Consider the following 18746-nt stretch of genomic DNA (forward strand, 5'->3'; position numbering starts at 1 on the left):
GCCGACTGATTTTAGATCGGGACAGTGTTTTGGGGATGGGCTGTTCGATGTTTGTGCAACAATATCAAAATTAAATTTGAGACATTAATGAGCTTTTTTTCTGTGACTTTCGATTTACACCCTCACCAGTTTTATGTCGAAACAGTTAACAATGTTTAATCGATGGGGTGTACAGTGTTTGTGGAATCAGTGCAATTAAATTTGATACTTTCATTTGTTCCTTCTCTAACCCAGACTCTTATCATCAGATTTGTAGCTTCACCCAGTTTAAAATAGGTTACTCAGTGATATAAAGAAGTCAGTAACAATCCCGAAACCTCAGCGGGTATATTTGTTCCAATGCTTTGTGATGGTCGCGATTTCCATGCAAATTTTCAATCAGCAAATCCCAAAGGGTGTTTTGGGTTTGACAAACTAATTTAAGTACTTGACTGGTTCCTGGAAATGATCCAATGGGGATTTCCTTACCTGTACAGATATAGAAATAAATACATTCCATCATTTCACAAATTACAGTTGCGTAAATAAATATATCGCCATATCCAACATGGAAAATCAGCTCTTCAAATTCATAAACAAATTTCCTCATTTTATTTGATTAATCCACTTCCGTTTCAATGTAGAACATATATTCAGAGCATCCCTCTAAACTTAAAGAATGGTAAAACAATTGCAGATTTTACAAACCCATAACATGCTATCGTGTAAGTAAGATTAAGGCCTACTTTGTGAAATGTTTATTCTAATTGTCTTTATGATGTTACGAAAAGTATTTCTCGATGTTCGTCCCCAACTTAACAGAGAAACTAAGATGAAAAACAAAAGGATTTTTCAAAAACTATTTGGAGCGATTTGATCGGTTCCCCTTCTCCTTTCTTTAATTGTTAACTTTTGCTAATTGTTCATCTTGATCCGTTTGCTTCATTTTTTCCTCAGTCATTTATTGTGAATTTTCTATCCGTTAACGTTCTTAAATATTTGATTTGTTTGTTCCCTTCCTCTTGACTTGTGATTTGTTGACCTTCAGGTCAAAGTCTGAAACGGAAATGTGTTTATATTCAGGCGTGACTCTGCAGTATGAGACCGAGAGGTGATGCCGGATGTGTGACCGAGAGAACAACTGCTGGAGGCAGAATTGTCCGTAATCTAACATACCACGTGTGGCATTGCTCATGGTAGGTCGGATGACAATGTTTCATATTGACTGAACGGCTATGTATATAACACACAACGGATTTTACTGCTGCTTTAACTGGACAAAGTATAATCACCATAAATGACCAAAGTCTCAGATCAGTTAGAATTGAATTACTGTTGGTGAGGGGAGTTTGTACATTGGAAGGAGTTTATACATTTACAGCTCCAGGTAAAACTGGAAACCTCCCTCGCCTGCAGGTTACGTCACCACGAGGTGTCCACCTTCCTTTGCGCTTCTGGACTTCTGAAGTGTGATTGAACCTGACCAAAAGTTTCCTATAATTAGTGAGGAAGGAAGGTATCAGTGTAAATGTGAGATCCAAACGTGGATGTTTCACTGGGTACCATAGGAACGAGATACACTGCTCATTCCAGTTATTTGTCCAGCAGGAAACAGAAATCCTTCTCTTCAACTGTACTCGCCCGAAGGAAAAGGAAACAAACAAAACTGCTCAGTTCTTTGTTTTAGCTTCTTCTGCTGGTTTACGTTCACTCACCGAGAAAGCGACAGAGAGAGACTAAGAGATTGGATTGGCTTTTTCACTTTATAATCTATTACACTTTGTCATTATTATAAGAGACGGTTCCACCCAACTGTCCTGTGCCTGACATTCTCATTGATACTAAGATGTGCTTTAAATGAGTTTCTACTAATTACACATTGCGGATAAAAGCTGAACGCCGAAAACTGCTCTGAAACCAGCTTTGCTTCGCAACCTTTCATGGAGATTGGTTGCTGGTTGCAGTTAAAGGAGTTTGTAAAATAAGCCCACGAGTGCATTATCCTGAAAACGTGTTTTGGACACATTCGCAGCTCAAATATATTGCATTAAATACAACAAATATACAAATACGTCACATGTGTTAAGATTAACACATAATGATACGAGGAAGGAGGCATTGGTGGATCTGGTTCTGGAGAATGAGGTGGGTCAATTGGAGCAAGTGTCAGTGTCAGATTTATTGAACGGTGATCATAGTATCATAAGATTTAGATGAGTTATGGTGAAGGAGAAGGAGCAATCTCGAGTAAAGTACTTAACAGGAGAAGGGCCAATTTTAATGGGTTGAGAACGTACCTGGCCCGTGTAAATTGGAATCAAAGATTGGCAGGCTAAAATATAATTGAACAATGGTTGGAGGAGATGTTTCGGGTACAGACTAGGTAGATTCCCAAGAGGGGCGAAGGTAGGGCCTGAGATCGCTGGATGACGAAAGAGATAGTGGGTAAAATGAAGCAGATAAAGGGGGTTTATGATAGATATCAGTTTGACAATACAAGTGAGAACCAGGCTGAATATAGGAAGTACCGTGAAAAAGTAAATAAGAGGGGCAAAGAGAGAATATGAACATAGTTTGCCGGCTAACATAAAAGTTAATCCAAAAGTCTTCGACAGGCATTTAAATAATGAAAGGTTCATAATAGGAGGGGTGTGGCCGATTCGGGACCAAAAAGGAGATCAACGCATGGAGGAGAGTACTTTGCATCTGTCTCTACCAAGGAAGAAGATGCTGCCAAAGTCACAGTAAAAAGGGAGGTAGTTGAGACACTGGATGTGGTGAAAATTGATACAGAGGAGGCACTTGAAAGGCTGGCTATGCTTAAAGTTGATAATTCACCCGGACCGGATGGGATGCTTTCAAGGTTGCTGAGGGAGTGGAAGGGTGGAAATTTCAGAGGTCCTGGTCATAATCTTCCAATCCTCCTTAGATGCGGGGGTGATGCCAGAGGACTGGATGATTACAAATGTTAGATCCTTGTTCAAAAAGAGTGTAAGGATAAACTCAACAACAACAGGCCAGTAACATTAAACTCGGTGGTGGGAAAGCTTTTATAAACGATGATCCGGGCCAAAATGAATAGTCACTTGGGCAAGTGTGGATTAATAAACGAAAGCCAGCATGGGTTTGTTAAAGGCAAATCGTGTTTAACTTGATTAAGTTTTTTGATGTGGTAACAGAGAGGGTTGATGAGGGCAATGCGGTTGATAAAGTGCCACAACAACAAAAACATCAACAACGACGACGACTTGCATTTATTTCGGTCCTTTAACGTAATGAAACGACCCAAGGCGACTCACAGGAGAGATTATCAAACAAAATTTCACACTGAGCCACATAAGGAGGTATTCGGACAGATGAACAAAAGCTTGGTTGAAGAGGTAGGTTTTAAGGAGCATCTTAAACGAGGAGAGAGAGGTAGAGAGGCGGTGAGATTTAGGGAGGGAATTCCAGAGCTTAGGGCCGAGGCAGCTGAAGGCACGGCCGCCAATCGTGGAGCAATTAAAATCGGGGATGCAAAAGAAGGAAGAATTGGAGGAGCGCGAAAATCTCGGAGGGTTGTAGGGCTGGAGGAGGTTACAGAGACAGGGAGGTGCGAAGCCATAGAGGCATTTGAAAAAAGGATGAGAATTGTAGGGCTGGAGGAGGTTGCAGAGATAGGGATAGGCGAAGAGATGGAGGGATTTGAAAACATGGATGAGCATTTTAAAATCGATGCTTTCCCGGACTGGGAGCCAATGTCGGTCAGTGATCACAGGGGAGGTGGGAGAACGGGACTTGTTGAGCGTTAGGATACGGGCAGCAGAGTTTTGGCCTCCTTCCCTCCTCGAACGATTCTATGATTTGTCAAGCTCAAATGCTTGCTACTTCAGTAAGAGTTCCGTCTGTGCAAAGAACGAGCATTTCAGCATTCCTTTCCTTGTTGGCTCCGGAATTAATACAAATACGGCCCTGCCTTACTCTGTTGTTTAATTCACAAATGAGGTAAATATCAGATGGAACAAAAAGGCGCCGCTGGCAATCGAACCTTGGATCTCTTGTGACAAAAAAGGCAATTTGCCCAGCTTTTGCAAATTAAGGAGACAAATTAAGTTGCAACGACTCCACCTCCTCTTCCTGATATCGACCTATCACTGTCTGTTAGCGTTTGAGGCAGTTGATATTTTTCTATTTCTCTTCTCCATTTCGCTCTGTTTACCGATACTCTGTATCTCTCGCTGTGTTTACCGATACTCTGTATCTCTCGCTGTGTTTACCGATACCCTGTATCTCTCGCTGTGTTTACCGATACTCTGTATCTCTCGCTGTGTTCATCTCTCTGTGTCAATCCGTGGGCTAATTCTGAATGAACAATGAAATAAATGAGGAGTTTTAGACAATTCTCCCTCTGACACTGAGGAACCAATGAGCGAAATTTTACAATAAGATACTGTTTATTGTGAAGCAGCAAAGAAAAAATTTCATTTTGAACGACTGAAGTTCAGTTATGCGCAAACAGAAACTGTGACCACAACGTGTTTGCAACAAGCCGCCTTTTAAGCTGATGTCAGACACACTAACATTGCAGCACGAGGTGCAGGCACCGCACTGATAACCTCCATGTGTATACGGGCAGATCAGACACTTCGTGTGACACAAGATCTTTCCAATCCCCTCCAGCCCCTGGGCACCGAGACATCCGTCAGAAGCAGCATTCACCGCCAGGACAAATATCGTGCCCCCTTTGCCAGACTTCAGAAAATTTAATGCTGAAAATACAAAACAGGATGGACAGTATCTGGAAAACAGTTAAACTTTCAGTGTTCAGTCTTTGGTAAGGACGAGAAACATAACTTTGAGTAGATATTAAGTGGATGTCAATAAGAGTGCGCTGTTGTTTTATAAAGTGTGGGAGTCCATATATGAATACGATGAACACATATGAACTGTGGGTGTGTATGTATGAGTGTGATATTTATATATGATCTGTGGGTGTGTATGTATGAGTGCGATATTTATATATGATCTGTGGGTGTGTATATATGAGTGTGATGTTTATATATGAACTGTGGGTGTGTATATATGAGTGTGATATTTATATATGATCTGTGGGTGTGTATGTATGAGTGCGATATTTATATATGATCTGTGGGTGTGTATATATGAGTGTGATGTTTATATATGAACTGTGGGTGTGTATATATGAGTGTGATGTTTATATATGAACTGTCGGTGTGTATATATGAGTGTGATGTTTATATATGAACTGTGGGTGTGTATATATGAGTGTGATGTTTAAATATGAACTGTGAGTGTGTACATATGAGTGTGATGTTTATATATGAACTGTGGGTGTTTATATATGAGTGCGATCTTTATATATGAGCTGTGGGTGTGTATATATGAGTGCGATGTTAAGATATGAACTGTTTGTGTGTATATATGAGTGCGATTTTTTTTTATGAATTGCGGAATGAACAGGAGGGGAAATGCCCCCTGGGGTTATATTTTCTTCCACGACAATGACATAAAGTAAACTTTTGACAAGGGGCCGAAATAGCTCAGTTGGGAGAGCGTTAGACTGAAGATCTCAAGGTCCTTGGTTCACTCCCGAGTTTCGGCATTTCCTGGTTATTTAGTTTCTTCTTCCTTGCTTCGATTCTCGCGTTTATTTACAGTAACATTTGATAACGGCCACTGAAGGATTGGGGGTGGAATCGAGAGGCATCAAGGATGGGAAATATTTCTGGTGTCTACATTTGGCTTTGATTTCTCTCATACCTTCTGACTTTTTCTCTTGTTTTTTTCATTCTCGGTGCCGCTAACATTGCAGCACGAGGTGTCGGCACCGCGCTGATGATCTTCATGTGAATCCGCGCCTTTCAGACACTTCGTGTGACACAAGAACGTTCCAATCCCGGCCAGTTCCGAGACACCGACTCCTCCGTCGAAGCAGCTTTCACCACCAGGACCGATATCGCGCTCCCTTTGCCGTACGTCAGCAAATTTAAAGCTGAAAATACAAAACAGGACGGACAGTATCTGGAAAGCAGTTAAACTTTCAGTGTTCAGATTTTAATAAGAACTATAAACAGGGCTTTGCGTAGATATTAAGTGCGTGTGCAGTAAGAGTGCGCTGTTGGTTTATAAACTGTGGGAGTCTATATATGAGTGCGATGTTCACACATGAACTGTGGGTGTGGAAATATGAGTTTGATGTTTATATATGAACTGTGGGTGTGTATATATGAGTTTGATGTTTATGTATGAACGATGGGTGTTTATATATGAGTGTGATATTTATATATGAACTGTGAGTGTGTATATATGAGTGTGATGTTTATATATGAACTGTGGGTGTGTATATATGAGTGCGATGTTCACACATGATCTGTGGGTGTGTATATATGAGTTCGATGTTTATATGTGAACGATGGGTGTTTATATATGAGTGTGATATTTATATATGAACTACAGGTGCGTATATATGGGTGTGATGTTTATATATGAACTGTGGGTGTGTGTATATGAGTGTGATGTTTATATATGAACTGTGGGTGTGTATATATGAGTGTGATATTTATATATGAACTGTGGGTGTGTATATATGAGTGCGATGTTCACATATGAACTGTGGGTGTGTATATATGAGTGCGATGTTTATATATGATCTGCGGGAGTGCATACATGAGTGCGATGTTTATATATGAAGAATGGGAGTGTATACATTAGTGCGATGTTTATAATATTAAGAGGATGCCAACTCTGGATCCATTCGCCTATCTGACACCTCCTGAGCCCACCTTACCCTCTTTGATTCTCCCTGAGCTCTTCATCTTCTCTGATACGCTCAGAGAGTCCATTATCCTCTTTGAACCTTGCAAGCGCCCTTTACACTATCTGATACCCGCTGAGTGCCCCTCGCCCACTGATACGCCCTGAGCGTCCTTACACTCTCTGATACCCTCTGGCACTCCTTCCCCTCTGTGAGATCTCAATATACTCTCTGATACCGTCTGACTGTCCCTCACCCTCTCCGAGCCCCATTACACTCTCTGATGCCATCTGACTCTCCCTTCCCCTCTCTGAGATCCCCTTGCCCAAATGGATCGCCACACAGAAGTCATTAGACGTCCTGATGCCTTCTCAGAACCCGTTACCGTCCTTGCTGTTAAAGTACGGTGTAACTTCACAGGTGGATCTCCCGGTCTGTGATAACGATGAGATCCAGAGTTTGTTCGGTTGCTGTTGCTTCCGCCTGTCCCATCCGAGAGCTCTATCGGCAGTCGGTACCGATCTCCCTCCAATGAACTGGATGTGGATGTATGAATGCGTTGTGGTTTTATAAACTGTGGGAGTGTATCGATGAGTGTGATATTGAAATGAACTGTGGGTGTGTATATATGAGTGCGATCTTTATATATGAGCTGTGGGTGTGTATATATAAATGAGATTTTTTCTATGAATTGCGGAATGAACCGGAGGGGAAATGCCTCCTGGAGTTATATTTTCTTCCAAGACAATGACATAAAGTTAATGGTTGAAAAGGGGCAGAAATAGCTCAGTTGGGAGAGCGTTAGACTGAAGATCTAAAGGTCCTTGGTTCAATCCTGAGTTTCGGTAGGTTCCTGATTATTTAGTTTCTTCTTCCTTGCTTCGATTCTCGCGTTTATTTGCAGGAACATTTGATACCCGCCACTGAAGAATTGGGGATGGAATCGAGAGGCATCAAGAATGGGAAATATTTATGGCGTCTATATTTGGCTTTGATTTCTCTCATACCTTCTGCTTTTTTCTCATGGATTTTTCACTCTCGGTGCCGCTAACATTGCAGCACGAGGTGTCGGCACCGCGCTGATGATCTTCATGTGAATCCGCGCCTTTCAGACACTTCGTGTGACACAAGAACGTTCCAATCCCGGCCAGTTCCGAGACACCGACTCCTCCGTCGAAGCAGCTTTCACCGCCAGGACCGATATCGCGCTCCCTTTGCCGTACTTCAGCAAATTTAAAGCTGAAAATACAAAACAGGACGGACAGTATGTGGAAAGCTGTTAAACTTTCAGTGTTCAGATTTTAATGAGAACTATAAACAGGGCTTTGGGGAGATATTAAGTGCGTGTGTAGTAAGAGTGCGCTGTTGTTTTATGAAGTGTGGGAGTCTATATATGAATTCGATGTTCACACATGAACTCTGGGTGTGTGTATGTGAGTGCGATGTGTATCTATGAACTGTGGGTGTGTTTATATGAGTGCGATGTGTATCTATGAAATGTGGGTGTGTATATATGAATGTGATGTTTATATGTGAACTGTGGGTGTGCATATATGAGTTCGATGTTCACATATGAACTGTGGGGTGTGTATATATGAGTGCGATGTTTATATATGAACTGTGGGTGTGTATATATATGAGTGCGATGTTTATATATGAACTGTGGGTGTGTATATATGAGTGCGATGTTTATATATGAACTGTGGGTGTGTATATATGAGTGCGATGTTTATATATGAACTGTGGATGTGTATATGTGAGTGCGATGTTTATATATGAACAATCGGAGTTCATATATGAGTGCAATATTTATATATGATCTGCGGGAGTGCATACGTAGGTGCGATGTTTATATATGAACAATGGGAGTGTATACATGAGTGCGATGTTTATATTATTAAGAGGATGCCATCTCTGGATCCATTCGCCGATCTGATACCTCCTGAGCCCACCTGAACCTCTTTGATTCTCCCTCAGCTTCTCATCTTCTCTGATACGCTCAGAGAGTCCATTATCTTCTTTGAAATTTGTCAGCGCCCTTTACACTCTCTGATACCCGCTGAGTGCCCCGCACCCACTGATACGCCCTGAGAGTCCTGACACTCTCTGATTCCCTCTGGCAATCCTTCCCCTCTGTGAGATCTCAATATACTCTCTGATACCCTCTGACTGTCCCTTACCCTCTCTGAGCCCCATTACACTCTCTGATGCCCTCTGACTGTCCCTTCCCCTCTCTGAGCCCCATTACACTCTCTGATGCCCTCTGACGGTCCCTTCCCCTCTCTGAGATCACCTTGCCCAAATGGATCGCCACTCAGAAGCCATTGGACGTCCTGGTGCCTTCTCAGAACCCGTTACCGTCCTTGCTATCAAAGTACGGTGTAACTTCACAGGTGAATCAAACGGTCTGTGTTAAGAATGAGATCCAGAGTTTGTTCGGTTGCTGTTGCTTCCGCCTGTCCCATCCGAGAGCTCGATCGGCAGTCGGAACCGATCTCCCTCCAATAAACTGGGTGTGGATGTATAAATGCGTTGTGTTTTTATAAACTGTGTGAGTGCAACGATGAGTGTGATACTTATATGAACTGTGGGTGTTTATATATGAGTGTGATCTTTATATATGAGCTGTGGGTGTGTATATATGAGTGCGATGATTATATATGAACTGTGCGTGTGTGTATGAGTGCGATTTATTTAATGAATTGCGGAATGAACAGGAGGGGAAATGCCCCCTGGGGTTATATTTTCTTCCACGACAATGACATAAAGTAAACTTTTGACAAGGGGCTGAAATAGCTCAGTTGGGAGAGCGTTAGACTGAAGATCTAAAAGTCCTTGGTTCAATCCCGAGTTTCGGCAGTTCCTGGTTATTTCGTTTCTTCTTCCTTGCTTCGATTCTCGCATTTCTTTACAGTAACATTTGAGACCAGCCACTGAAGGATTGGGGATGGAATCGAGAGGCATCAAGGATGGGAAATATTAATGGCGTCTTTATTTGGCTTTAATTTCTCTCATACCTTCTGCTTTTTTCTCTTGGTTTTTTCACTCTCAGTGCCGCTGACATTGGAGCAGGAGGTGTCGGCACCGCGCTGATGATCTTCATGTGTATTCGCGCCTTTGAGACACTTCGTGTGACACAAGAACGTTCCAATCCCGGCCTGTTCCTGGACACCGACTCCTCCGTCGAAGCAGCTTTCACCACCAGGACCGATATCGCGCTCCCTTTGCCGTACGTCAGCAAATTTAAAGCTGAAAATACAAAACAGGACGGACAGTATCTGGAAAGCAGTTAAACTTTCAGTGTTCAGATTTTAATAAGAACTATAAACAGGGCTTTGGGGAGATATTAAGTGCGTGTGTAGTAAGAGTGCGTTGTTGTTTTATAAAGTGTGGGAGTCTATATATGAATTCGATGTTCACACATGAACTGTGGGTGTGTATATATGAGTGCGATGTTCAAACATGAACTGTGGGTGTGTATATATGAGATTGATGTTTATGTATGAACTGTGGGTGTGCATATATGAGTGTGATATTTATATATGAACTGTGGGTGCGTATATATGAGTGCGATGTCTATATATGAACTGTGGGTGTGTATATATGAGTGTGATATTTATATATGAACTGTGGGTGTGTATATATGAGTGCGATGTTTATATATGAACTGTGGGTGTGTATATATGAGTGTGATATTTATATATGAACTGTGGGTGTGTATATATGAGTGTGATGTTTATATATGAACTGTGGGTGTGTATATATGAGTGTGATATAAATATATGAACTGTGGGTGTGTATATATGAGTGTGATGTTTATATATGAACTGTGGGAGTGTATATATGAGTGCGATGTTCACATATGAACTGTGGGTGTGTATATATGAGTGCGATATTTATATATGATCTGCGGGAGTGCATACATGAGTGCGATGTTTATATATGAAGAATGGGAGTGTATACATTAGTGCGATGTTTATAATATTAAGAGGATGCCAACTCTGGATCCATTCGCCTATCTGACACCTCCTGAGCCCACCTTACCCTCTTTGATTCTCCCTGAGCTCTTCATCTTCGCTGATATTCTCAGAGAGTCCATTATCCTCTTTGAACCTTGCCAGCGCCCTTTACACTCTCTGATACCCGCTGAGTGCCCCTCACCCACTGATACGCCCTGAGCGTCCTTACACTCTCTGATACCCTCTGGCACTCCTTCCCCTCTGTGAGATCTCAATATACTCTCTGATACCCTCTGACTGTCCCTCACCCTCTCCGAGCCCCATTACACTCTCTGATGCCATCTGACTCTCCCTTCCCCTCTCTGAGATCCCCTTGCCCAAATGGATCGCCACTCAGAAGCCATTAGACGTCCTGATGCCTTCTCAGAACCCGTTACCGTCCTTGCCATCAAAGTACGGTGTAACTTCACAGGTGGATCTACCGGTCTGTGTTAAGGATGAGATGCAGAGTTTGTTCGGTTGCTGTTGCTTCCGCCTGTCCCATCCGAGAGCTCTATCGGCAGTCGGTACCGATCTACCTCCAATGAACTGGATGTGGATGTATGAATGCGTTGTGGTTTTATAAACTGTGGGAGTGTATCGATGAGTGTGATATTTATATGAACTGTGGGTGTGTATATATGAGTGCGATCTTTATATATGAGCTGTGGGTGTGTATTTATGAGTGCGATCTTTATATATGAGCTGTGGGTGTGTATATATGAATGAGATTTTTTCTTTGAATTGCGGAATGAACCGGAGGGGAAATGCCTCCTGGAGTTATATTTTCTTCCAAGACAATGACATAAAGTTAATTGTTGAAAAGGGGCCGAAATAGCTCAGTTGGGAGAGCGTTAGACTGAAAATCTGAAGGTCCTTGGTTCAATCCCGAGTTTCGGCAGGTTCCTGATTATTTAGTTTCTTCTTCCTTGCTTCGATTCTCGCGTTTATTTGCAGGAACATTTGATACCCGCCACTGAAGAATTGGGGATGGAATCGAGAGGCATCAAGAATGGGAAATATTTATGCCGTCTATATTTGGCTTTGATTTCTCTCATACCTTCTGCTTTTTTCTCATGGATTTTTCACTCTCGGTGCCGCTAACATTGCATCACCAGGCGTCGGCAGCGCGCTGATGATCTCCATGTGAATCCGCGCCTTTCAGACACTTCGTGTGACACAAGAACGTTCCAATCCCGGCCTGTTTCTGGACACCGACTCCTCCGTCGAAGCAGCTTTCACCGCCAGGACCGATATCGCGCTCCCTTTGCCGTACTTCAGCAAATTTAACGCTGAAAATACAAAACAGGACGGACAGTATCTGGAAAGCTGTTAAACTTTCAGTGTTCAGATTTTAATGAGAACTATAAACAGGGCTTTGGGCAGATATTAGGTGCGTGTGTAGTAAGAGTGCGCTGTTGTTTTATAAAGTGTGGGAGTCTATATATGAATTCGATGTTCACACATGAACTGTGGGTGTGTGTAAATGAGTGCGATGTGTATCTATGAACTGTGGGTGTGTATATATGAATGTGATGTTAATGTGTGAACTGTGGGTGTGTATATATGAGTTCGATGTTCACATATGAACTGTATGTGTGTATATATGAGTGCGATGTTTATATATGAACTGTGGGTGTGTATATATGAGTGCGATGTTTATATATGAACAATTGGAGTTCATATCTGAGTGCAATATTTATATATGATCTGCGGGAGTGCATACGTAGGTGCGATGTTTATATATGAACAATGGGAGTGTATACATGAGTGCGATGTTTATAATATTAAGAGGATGCCATCTCTGGATCCATTCGCCTATCTGATACCTCCTGAGCCCACCTGACCCTCTTTGATTCTCCCTGAGCTTCTCATATTCTCTGATACGCTCAGAGAGTCCATTATCTTCTTTGAAATTTGTCAGCGCCCTTCACAATCTCTGATACCCGCTGAGTGCCCCGCACCCACTGATACGCTCTGAGCGTCCTTGCACTCTCTGAATCCCTCTGGCAGTCCTTCCCCTCTGTGAGATCTCAATATACTCTCTGATACCCTCTGACTGTCCCTTACCCTCTCTGAGCCCCATTACACTCTCTGATGCCCCCTGACTGTCCCTTCCCTTCTCTGAGCCCCATCACACTCTCTGATGCCCTCTGACGGTCCCTTCCCCTCTCTGAGATCACCTTGCCAAAATGGATCGCCACTCAGAAGCCATTGGACGTCCTGGTGCCTTCTCAGAACCCGTTACCGTCCTTGCTATCAAAGTACGGTGTAACTTCACAGGTGAATCTACCGGTCTGTGTTAAGAATGAGATCCAGAGTTTGTTCGGTTGCTGTTGCTTCCGCCTGTCCCATCCGAGAGCTCGATCGGCAGTCGGAACCGATCTCCCTCCAATAAACTGGGTGTGGATGTATGAATGCGTTGTGGTTTTATAAACTGTGTGAGTGCATCGATGAGTGTGATACTGATATGAACTGTGGGTGTTTATATATGAGTGTGATCTTTATATATGAGCTGTGGGTGTGTATATATGAGTGCGATGTTTATATATGAACTGTGCGTGTGGGTACGAGTGCGATTTTTTTTAATGAATTGCGGAATGAAAAGGAGGGGAAATGCCCCCTGGGGTTATATTTTCTTCCACGACAATGACATAAAGTAAACTTTTGATAAGGGGCTGAAATAGCTCAGTTGGGCGAGCGTGAGACTGAAAATTTAAAGATCCTTGGTTCAATCCCGAGTTTCGGTCGTTCCTGGTTATTTAGTTTCTTCTTCCTTGCTTCGATTCACGCATTTCTTCACAGTAACATTTGACACCAGCCACTGAAGGATTGGGGATGGAATCGAGAGGCATCAAGGATGGGAAATATTAATGGCGTCTTTATTTGGCTTTGATTTCTCTCATACCTTCTGCTTTTTTCTCTTGGTTTTTTCACTCTCAGTGCCACTGACATTGGAGCAGGAGGTGTCGGCAGCGCGCTGATGATCTTCATGTGTATTCGCGCCTTTCAGACACTTCGTGTGACACAAGATCGTTCCAATCCCGGCCTGTTCCTGGACACCGACTCCTCCGTCGAAGCAGCTTTCACCGCCAGGACCGATATCGCGCTCCCTTTGCCGTACGTCAGCAAATTTAACGCTGAAAATACAAAACAGGACGGACAGTATATGGAAAGCAGTTAAGCTTTCAGTGTTCAGATTTTAATGAGATCTATAAACAGGGCTTTGGGGAGATATTAAGTGCGTGTGTAGTAAGAGTGCCCTGTTGTTTTATAAAGTGTGGGAGTCTATAAATGAATTCGCTGTTCACACATGAACTGTGGGGGTGCATATGAGTGTGATATTTATATATGAACTTTGGGTGTGTACATATGAGTGTGATGTTTATATATGAACTGTGAGTGTGTATATATGAGTGTGCTGTTTATATATGAACTGTGGGTGTGTATATATGAGTGCGATGTTTATATATGAACTGTGGGTGTGTATATATGAGTGCGATGTTTATATATGAACTGTGAGTGTGTACATATGAGTGCGATGTTTATATATGAACTGTGGGTTTTTTTTATATGAGTGTGATCTTTATATATGAGCTGTGGGTGTGTATATATGAGTGCGATGTTAAGATATGAACTATGGGTGTGTATATATGAATGTGATGTTTATATGTGAACTGTGGGTGTGTATATATGAGTTCGATGTTCACATATGAACTGTGGGTGTGTATATATGAGTGCGATGTTTATATATGAACTGTGGGTGTGTTTTTATGAGTGTGATATTTATATATGAAGTGTGGGTCCGTATATATGAGTCTGATGTTTATAAATGAACTGTGGATGTGTATATATGAGTGCGATGTTCACACATGATCTGTGGGTGTGTATATATGAGTGTGATATTTATATATGAACTGTGGGTATTTATATATGAGTGTGATGTTTATATATGAACTATGGGTGTGTATATATATGAGTGCGATGTTCACATATGAACTGTGGGTGTGTATTTCTGAGTGCGATGTTCACATATGAACTGTGGGTGTGTATATATGAGTGTGATATTTATATATGAACTGTGGGTGTGTTTATATGAGTGCGATGTTCACATATGAACTGTGGGTGTGTATATATGAGTGCGATATTTATATATGATCTGCGGGAGTGCATACATGAGTGCGATGTTTATATATGAAGAATGGGAGTGTATACATTAGTGCGATGTTTATAATATTAAGAGGATGCCAACTCTGGACCTTTCGCCTATCTGATACCTCCTGAGCCCACCTTACCCTCTTTGATTCTCCCTGAGCTCTTCATCTTCTCTGATATTCTCAGAGAGTCCATTATCCTCTTTGAACCTTGCCAGCGCCCTTTACACTCTCTGATACCCGCTGAGTGCCCCTCACCCACTGATACGCCCTGAGCGTCCTTACACTCTCTGATACCCTCTGGCACTCCTTCCCCTCTGTGAGATCTCAATATACTCTCTGATACCCTCTGACTGTCCCTCACCCTCTCCGAGCCCCATTACACTCTCTGATGCCATCTGACTCTCCCTTCCCCTCTCTGAGATCCCCTTGCCCAAATGGATCGCCACTCAGAAGCCATTAGACGTCCTGATGCCTTCTCAGAACCCGTTACCGTCCTTGCCATCAAAGTACGGTGTAACTTCACAGGTGGATCTACCGGTCTGTGTTAAGGATGAGATGCAGAGTTTGTTCGGTTGCTGTTGCTTCCGCCTGTCCCATCCGAGAGCTCTATCGGCAGTCGGTACCGATCTCCCTCCAATGAACTGGATGTGGATGCATGAATGCGTTGTGGTTTTATAAACTGTGAGAGTGTATCGATGAGTGTGATATTTATATGAGCTGTGGGTGTGTATTTGTGAGTGCGATCTTTTTATATGAGCTGTGGGTGTGTATATATGAATGAGATTTTTTCTATGAATTGCGGAATGAACCGGAGGGGAAATGCCTCCTGGAGTTATATTTTCTTCCAAGACAATGACATAAAGTTAATTGTTGAAAAGGGGCCGAAATAGTTCAGTTGGGAGAGCGTTAGACTGAAGATCTAAAGGTCCTTGGTTTAATCCCGAGTTTCGGCAGGTTCCTGATTATTTAGTTTCTTCTTCCTTGCTTCGATTCTCGCGTTTATTTGCAGGAACATTTGATACCCGCCACTGAAGAATTGGGGATGGAATCGAGAGGCATCAAGAATGGGAAATATTTATGCCGTCCATATTTGGCTTTGATTTCTCTCATACCTTCTGCTTTTTTCTCATGGATTTTTCATTCTCGGTGCCGCTAACATTGCATCACCAGGTGTCGGCAGCGCGCTGATGATCTCCATGTGAATCCGCGCCTTTCAGACACTTCGTGTGACACAAGAACGTTCCAATCCCGGCCAGTTTCTGGACACCGACTCCTCCGTCGAAGCAGCTTTCACCGCCAGGACCGATATCGCGCTCCCTTTGCCGTACTTCAGCAAATTTAACGCTGAAAATACAAAACAGGACGGACAGTATCTGGAAAGCTGTTAAACTTTCAGTGTTCAGATTTTAATGAGAACTATAAACAGGGCATTCGGTCGATATTAAGGGCGTGTGTAGTAAGAGTGCGCTGTTGTTTTATAAAGTGTGGGAGTCTATATATGAATTCGATGTTCACACATGAACTGTGGGTGTGTGTATATGAGTGCGATGTTTATATATGAACTGTTGGTTTGTATATATGAATGTGATGTTTATATGTGAACTGTGGGTGTGTATATATGAGTTCGATGTTCACATATGAACTGTGAGTGTGTATATATGAGTGCGATGTTTATATATGAACTGTGGGTGTGTATATATGAGTGCGATGTTTATATATGAACAATGGGAGTGTATACATGAGTGCGATGTTTATAATATTAAGCGGATGCCAACTCTGGATCCATTCGCCTATCTGATATCTCTTGAGCCCAACTTACCCTCTTTGATTCTCCCTGAGCTCCTCATCTTCTCTCAGAGAGTCCATTATCCTCTTTGAACCTTGTCAGCGCCCTTTACACTCTCTGATACCCGCTGAGTGCCCCTCACCCACTGATACGCCCTGAGCGTCCTTACACTCTCTGATACCCTCTGGCAGTCCTTCCCCTCTGTGAGATCTCAATATACTCTCTGATACCCTCTGACTGTCTCTTACCCTCTCTGAGCCCCATTACACTCTCTGATACCCTTTGACTGTCCCTACGCCGCTCTGAGCCCCATTGCACTCTCTGATGCCCTCTGACTATCCCTTCCCCTCTCTGAGATCCCCTTGCCCAAATGGATCGCCACTCAGAAGCCATTAGACGTCCTGATGCCTTCTCAGAACCCGTTACCGTCCATGCTATCAAAGTACGGTGTAACTTCACAGGTGGATCCACCGGTCTGTGTTGAGGATGAGATCCAGAGTTTGTTCGGTTTCTGTTGCTTCCGCCTGTCCCATCCGAGAGCTCAATCGGCAGTCGGTGCCGATCTCCCTTCAATGAACTGGATGTGGATGTCTGAATGCATTGTGGTTTTATAAGCTGTGGGTGTGTATCGATGAGTGTGATATTTATATGAACTGTGGGTGTGTATATATGAGTGCGATCATTATATATGAGCTGTGGGTGTGTATATGTGAGTGCGCTCTTTATATCTGAACCGTGGGTGTGTATATATGAGTGCGATGTTTATATATGAACTCTGGGTTTGTGTATATGAGTGTGATGTTTATATATGTGCTGTGGGTGTGTATCTATGAGTGCGATTTTTTAAACGAATTGCGGAATGAACAGGAGGGGAAATGCCTCCTGGATTTATATTTTCTTCCAAGACAATGACATAAAGTAAATTTTTGACAAGGGGCCGAAATAGCTCAGTTGGGTGAGCGTTGAACTGAAGATCGAAAGGTCTTTGGTTCAATTCCGAGTTTCGGCAGTTTTTGGTTATTTCGTTTCTTCTTCCTTGCTTCGATTCTCGCATTTATTTACAGTAAAATTTGATACCCGCCACTGAAGAATTGGTGATGGAATCGAGAGGCATCAAGGATGGGAAATATTTATGGTGTCTATATTTGGCTTTGATTTCTCTCATACCTTCTGCTTTTTTCTCTTGGTTTTGTCACTCTCAGTGCCGCTAACATTGCAGCACCAGGTGTCGGCACCGCGCTGATGATCTTCATGTGAATCCGCGCCTTTCAGACAGTTCGTGTGACACAAGAACGTTCCAATCCCGGCCAGTTCCGAGACACCGACTCCTCCGTCGAAGCAGCTTTCACCACCAGGACCGATATCGCGCTCCCTTTGCCGTACGTCAGCAAATTTAAAGCTGAAAATACAGAACAGGACGGACAGTATCTGGAAAACAGTTAAACTTTCAGTGTTCAGATTTTAATAAGAACTATAAACAGGGCTTTGGGGAGATATTAAGTGCGTGTGTAGTAAGAGTGCGCTGTTGTTTTATAAAGTGTGGGAGTCTATATATGAATTCGCTGTTCACACATGAACTGTGGGGGTGTATATTTGAGTGTGATGTTTATATATGAACTGTGGGTGTTTATGTTTGAGTTCGATGTTCACATATGAACTGTGGGTGTGTATATATGAGTGCGATGTTCACATATGAACTGTGGGTGTGTATATATGAGTGTGATGTTTATATATGAACTGTGAGTGTGTTCATATGAGTGCGATGTTTATATCTGAACTGTGGGTGTGTATATATGAGTGCGATGTTTATATATGAACTGTGGGTGTGTATATATGAGTGCGATGTTTATATTTGAACTGTGGGTGTCTATATATGAGTGCGATGTTTATATATGAACTGTGGGTGTGTATATATGAGTGCGATGTTTATATATGAACTGTGGGTGTGTATATATGAGTGCGATGTTTATATATGAACTGTGAGTGTGTATATATGAGTGCGATGTTTATATATGAACAATGGTTGTGTATATATGAGTGCAATATTTACATATGATCTGCGGGAGTGCATA

The 18746-nt window shown here is 42.5% G+C and overlaps 6 non-coding genes across 6 annotated transcripts; all 6 read left to right on the plus strand.

The window, feature by feature from the left end:
• The first annotated feature begins 5508 nt into the window (after positions 1-5508).
• Positions 5509-5581, plus strand: trnaf-gaa (transfer RNA phenylalanine (anticodon GAA)). Its single transcript has one exon. It is a non-coding gene; the product is annotated as a tRNA-Phe (tRNA).
• Positions 5582-7508: 1927 nt separating this feature from the next.
• On the plus strand, positions 7509-7581 carry trnaf-gaa (transfer RNA phenylalanine (anticodon GAA)). The gene has a single exon. It is a non-coding gene; the product is annotated as a tRNA-Phe (tRNA).
• Positions 7582-9519: 1938 nt separating this feature from the next.
• trnaf-gaa (transfer RNA phenylalanine (anticodon GAA)) lies at positions 9520-9592 on the plus strand. The gene has a single exon. It is a non-coding gene; the product is annotated as a tRNA-Phe (tRNA).
• Positions 9593-11559: 1967 nt separating this feature from the next.
• Positions 11560-11632, plus strand: trnaf-gaa (transfer RNA phenylalanine (anticodon GAA)). Its single transcript has one exon. It is a non-coding gene; the product is annotated as a tRNA-Phe (tRNA).
• A 4136-nt stretch (positions 11633-15768) lies between these two features.
• Positions 15769-15841, plus strand: trnaf-gaa (transfer RNA phenylalanine (anticodon GAA)). Its single transcript has one exon. It is a non-coding gene; the product is annotated as a tRNA-Phe (tRNA).
• Positions 15842-17610: 1769 nt separating this feature from the next.
• trnaf-gaa (transfer RNA phenylalanine (anticodon GAA)) lies at positions 17611-17683 on the plus strand. The gene has a single exon. It is a non-coding gene; the product is annotated as a tRNA-Phe (tRNA).
• Positions 17684-18746: the final 1063 nt, after the last annotated feature.

Source organism: Heptranchias perlo, chromosome 20 (assembly GCF_035084215.1).
Source record: "Heptranchias perlo isolate sHepPer1 chromosome 20, sHepPer1.hap1, whole genome shotgun sequence".
NCBI lineage: Eukaryota > Metazoa > Chordata > Chondrichthyes > Hexanchiformes > Hexanchidae > Heptranchias > Heptranchias perlo.